The 4,765-nt window shown below is 56.6% G+C and overlaps 1 long non-coding RNA gene across 2 annotated transcripts in view; it reads right to left on the bottom strand.

Moving 5' to 3' along the window:
- LOC125930344 (uncharacterized) overlaps positions 1–279 on the bottom strand; it is a 2,655-nt gene extending 2,376 nt beyond the window's left edge. For both annotated transcript variants that reach the window (XR_007460162.1, XR_007460161.1), the window contains exon 1: positions 110–279. This is a non-coding gene — a long non-coding RNA (uncharacterized LOC125930344). The remainder of the gene's footprint in view (positions 1–109) is intronic.
- Between the last annotated feature and the right edge of the window lie 4,486 nt (positions 280–4,765).

A 4,765-nucleotide genomic window follows, 5' to 3' on the forward strand; every position in this document is an offset into this window, starting at 1 on the left:
CCCCCCCCCCCCCCCCCCCCCCCCCGCCCCTGGCCCCCTGCGCCCCCTGCGCCCCCAGCCCCTCTCCCGGCCGCCGCAAACCGCAGGGGGCGGGTCCCTGCTCGGCTACCTGTGCCGTGGGGACACCCACAGCCGGGCGCCAGCACGCATCTCAGCCCGTGGGATTAGGAAAGGTGGGCGGCCACCCACCGAAAACGCACCGCCCCGGAGCCCCTGCCCGGGTTGGAGGAGAAGCCGCCCCCGCCCAGCTCGGCGGCCCCCAGGTGTGAGGCACAGCAGTGAGACAATGACGGGGGCTGGGCTGGAGAGGACCGTCACAATCCCGTGGGGGCGCCCGAGGGGGCGGACACGACGGGGGCGCATTCCCGTGCGGCGTCGGCACACACGTCACCCTTAGATGTCCATTTCCGGGGACGGTAGAGGGCACAGGCGTTGGGCCCCTCGAAGGCACGGAGTTCCGACCCTGGCCCGAATGGGATCGCTCTCCGCGAGCAGTGAGTGAGTGAAACACACCCTCGGTTCCGTCCGAAAGAAAGTCCGAAAGGGCACAGACCTGGATACAAGTACCTGCCCCCGGGCACCGGGCAGGGCGCACAGAGGGGACTGGTTGTGACGCGGAGGGTGCGGCCCAACCCCACGGCGCGAGGGAGCGCAGCCAGCCTCCCCAGCTTCCCTTCGGGGTGAGAGGCGCGCCTGGGAAACCAGACTCCAGCCACGGGCGGCGAGGGGCCCGCGGCTGGGCCAGCTTCCTCGGGGACACACCAGAGCCCCGTGGGGGCTTTGCTACCCGGTGACCCCGGGAAAAGGTCGATGTTCTCATCCATAAAGTGGGAGTGAACTGGGAGCGCCAGGAGCCCCGGCGAGTACCACGTAGTCCCGGACGGGCCTCCCTGTGTGTTTGGTGGCCGGCATGGTGCCTGCTGAGCCCGGGGGGGGGGGGGCGGTCTGGGGGCAGCGAGCCAGGCGGGCTGGTGTCTGGGAGGCGTTAGTTCCGACGGGCCCCTGGCACTGGCTGCGCGCAGGGTTCACTTGGAGATTCACTGCCGAGCGCCCTTCTGTCCTAGCGAGGCCCGGCTGACCAGCGCTCTACCCAGTGAGCTGCCCTTTGGGAAATGGGGTCTGAGGCCAAGTGACAAGCCCTCGGTCAAGGCGTGTAGCGTGAGTGTAGCTCAGGTAGGCGGGATTCTAGTACATTTGTAGGTGACATTTTCTCCCCTTTCCCAGGTGTCACCTAGGAAAGTCACGTAGCCCCTTTGGGTCCTGACGTTTTCATCTGTGCACAGGTGTGTGTGCATGTGTGGGTGTGTGTACACGGGTAGGAGCACCATGTGTATACAGTCGTGTGCATGTGTGCGTGTGCGTGTATGTGCGTGCACACGCATGTTGGCAGAGGGAGGGGTGGGCGTACACGGCCTGGGAAACATCTCCCAGAGCTAACATTCTCTCACCTCATCATCCTTTTCCATCAACAGATACCGGCCACCTGCCTCTCCTGTCCCGACGAGGCTCTGGGAGGGTCTCCACCGAGCCCTGCTCTGCACCCGCAGACTTCTGCTTTCTCTCAGCCCCATTTGCTGCCTCCCCCCTGCCGGCTCATCCCCATTTCCTCCCCCTCCCCGACTCACCTCTGCATCGGGCGCCCTGCCCTGCGTCCAGTGCTCTGCGGGGCTGCTCCTGGCGCGTCCCTCCAGCACACTGTCACTTGAAGGTGACGAGAAGGTGACAGCAGCAGAGCCAGCTCGAGCGCAATCGCTCCGCACACTGACCCTCAGGATCAGGGTGCGGGAAATGGTGTAGACAGTGATAGACGGACGTTCCCGCCGGGGAAGCCACTCTTCCACTTCTCCCATCTCCTGGGGTCCGTCTTTTGTAAGCCACGTGGAGGCCGGCTGTTTGCTGAGGTGACTGGAGGGCACCCGGCAACGCTACACCTTGCGTTCCATTTCAAGCCGCCACACCTTCGTCCTGCTCTGGAGAATTGGCGCATGGATCGCCGTGCGTTCAGGGCTGACCTACAGGAACAGCGGCACGTTTGTTCTCATTATTAACAGCCCTCACGTCGGTCCGGCGCCTTACAGATGATCAGAGATTCCCCGTATTTCGTCCATTTGTTAACTGATGTGCTTCGCTGCCAAGCCATGACTCGAGAAGGGGCTGACCCTGCATGGGATTGTCGGGGGATTAGAGGCATGTCCTAAACCACCACTGTGCCGTGGTTGCTGGAAGCACATCCCTGAGCCTTCCGGGGGATCGATCCCTTTGCAACAGTAGCTCCCACTGAGTGAGATGGTTGGGGAGTGGGCGTCTTTGGTTAAACGGGCATTTTGGGTAATTGCGAGCTCTTACGTCTGCCATTCATGGAGTGTGCGTTTCCAAAGGATTAAAACGCAGACGGTGCTTCCGGGGCTATATCCTTGTGAACACAGAGGCAAAAATCCTCAACAAGAGATTAGCAAACCAGATTCAACAGTCAACACGACCACTCACTGCAGCCGAGCGGGGTTTATTCCAGGGATGCAAGGATGGCTCGACAGCCACGCAGCCACCAACGGGATTCACCGCGTTGACCAGGTGAAGGATAGAAATCACGAGAACACCTGCAGATGCAGAAAAAGCATCTGATAAAATTCAACATCCATTTGTGAAAGAAGTCTCAAGGAAGCAGGTACGGAGGGAACATATCTCACCCTAATAAAGGCCGTATATGACACCCCACAGCTAGCATCATCTTCGACGGTGAGAAGCTGAAAGCTGTCCTCTAGGATCGGAAACAAGGCCAAGACGCCCAGACTCACCACTTCTAGTCAACCGGAGGTCCTTCTGGAACCATTGGGCAAGAAAGAGAAGGGCACTGAAATGGAAAGGCAGGGTAAGACTGTCACTATTTGCAGATGCCGTGATGCCCTATGGAGAGGACTCTGAAGGCCCTATAGAAAAACCCATGAGAGGGGCGCCTGGGTGGCTCAGTCGGTTAAGCATCCGACTTCGGCTCAGGTCATGATCTCACGGTTCGTGGGTTTGAGCCCCACGTCAGGCTCTGTGCCGACAGCTCGGAGCTTGGAGCCTGCTTCGGATTCTCTGTCTCCCTCTCTCTCAGCTCCTCCCCCACTTGCGTTCTTGCTCTCTCTCTCTCAAAAATAAACATTAAATTTTTTTTGAAATCAGTATCTTGAAGAGATATCCGCACTGCCACGTTCACTGCAACATTATTCACAGCAGCCGAGATATGGAAACGATCTCAGTGTCCACTGATGGATGAGGATATATATAGGACGATCTATTAGCCATATAAAGAATGGAATCTTGCCATTTGCAACATGGAGACACCTTGAGGGCATTATGCTCAGTGAAATACATCAGAGAAACAAATACTGTGTGATCTCTCCTACACATGGAATCAAAACCGTCCCACAAAAACCAAGCTCACAGATACAGAGAACAGATTGGTGGCTGTAAGAGGCAGGGGTTGGGGGTTAGAGAAACGGACAAACTGTGTGTTTTGTGTTTCTGTGTTAGTTTAAATAGCTTGAATTTGAATTTATTTAGTTTAAATAATTGAGTAAAAATTTAAAAAATGTAGGTGGTGCCTTATTCCCAGGTAGGAAGCGCTATTTGAAATTTAGAATGTATTTTGCACGAAGAGTCGTCAATGGTGTTGAGATTCCCAGGCCGGCTTGCAAAAACCTTTAGCAGTAGAATAGAAAAGAGTACTGCTGAAATAGCAATTAGACAAAACAGAATACAATGGCACAGATTAAGATCTTTAGAAATGATTTGGAGCCCCGCTGGTGAAAACGAAGGATGTTCGATTGCAGGGTTTGTGGGGCGAAAGCCGTGGCGGTTCTGAGGGGAAGTCTGAACCCTTCAGGGGCTTTCGAGGTGAAGGGTGCTGGTTCAATATCTCTGGTTGCACTTTGAGATTTATGCCTTAACTTTGTTTTGTATAAATATATCATGAACTTCATTCTTCGGTTTCTCAGCAACTATCAAGTTTTTAATTTTCAAAGAGAAAAAGAAAAAGTAAATGACAAGAAACCGTCTAGATGGGCGCTTTCCTGAAGCACCAAGGTCAGATCACAAGAGGCGGGGAGAGAGGAGTCTCCTTTCAGCTGAGCTCACCACGCGGGACTAGCGAGGCCTCCTGCCTCGCCTGGAGTTTGGCTGGGCCGTGACTGGCCTCTGGCTTCTAGAAAGTGGCAGAGGCCCTGTAAGCTGTCCCAGGCCTGGCCCTAGAGGCGAGCGAGCTCCCCTGGGTCTCCCAACAGGTTGGCCAGGGCCATGGCAGAGGAGCAGTTCGAGGTTGTTGTGTCCCTCTATACAGCGGGTTCTTTTCACTAGATGTGGTCGAGATTTTCTGGCAGTTTGTCATACACCGAGCCACGTTTTTCTTCGTATTTTTTCTGTTCGGGGCTTGTCGGGTTTCTTCAAACCATACAATCAGGTCTTTCGTTAAACTCGGGACTTTTTTGAGTGTTACTTGTTCGAGTATTTTTGCCCCGTTCTCTCTCTCCTCCTCCTCTGGGACTCCTGTCCCGTGAAGGTGCGACCCCGGCCGTGGACGTGCAGGCTCAGTAGCTCAGAACGAATCGGCCACACGTGCCAGACTCCACAACGATCGTGATAGGGTGGTGGCTGCACGGTCCCTGCGGGGGGGGGGGGACGCCGTGGGGACAGCGTGTCCTTCCGCGACGTCCAGCGCCGGCTGGAAACCTGGAGGCCGGGCCGGGCTCACCTGGTGGCGCCCGGTAGTGAGAGACGGCGAGGG

This window comes from Panthera uncia, chromosome A2 (genome assembly GCF_023721935.1).
Source record: "Panthera uncia isolate 11264 chromosome A2, Puncia_PCG_1.0, whole genome shotgun sequence".
Classification (NCBI taxonomy): Eukaryota; Metazoa; Chordata; class Mammalia; order Carnivora; family Felidae; genus Panthera; species Panthera uncia.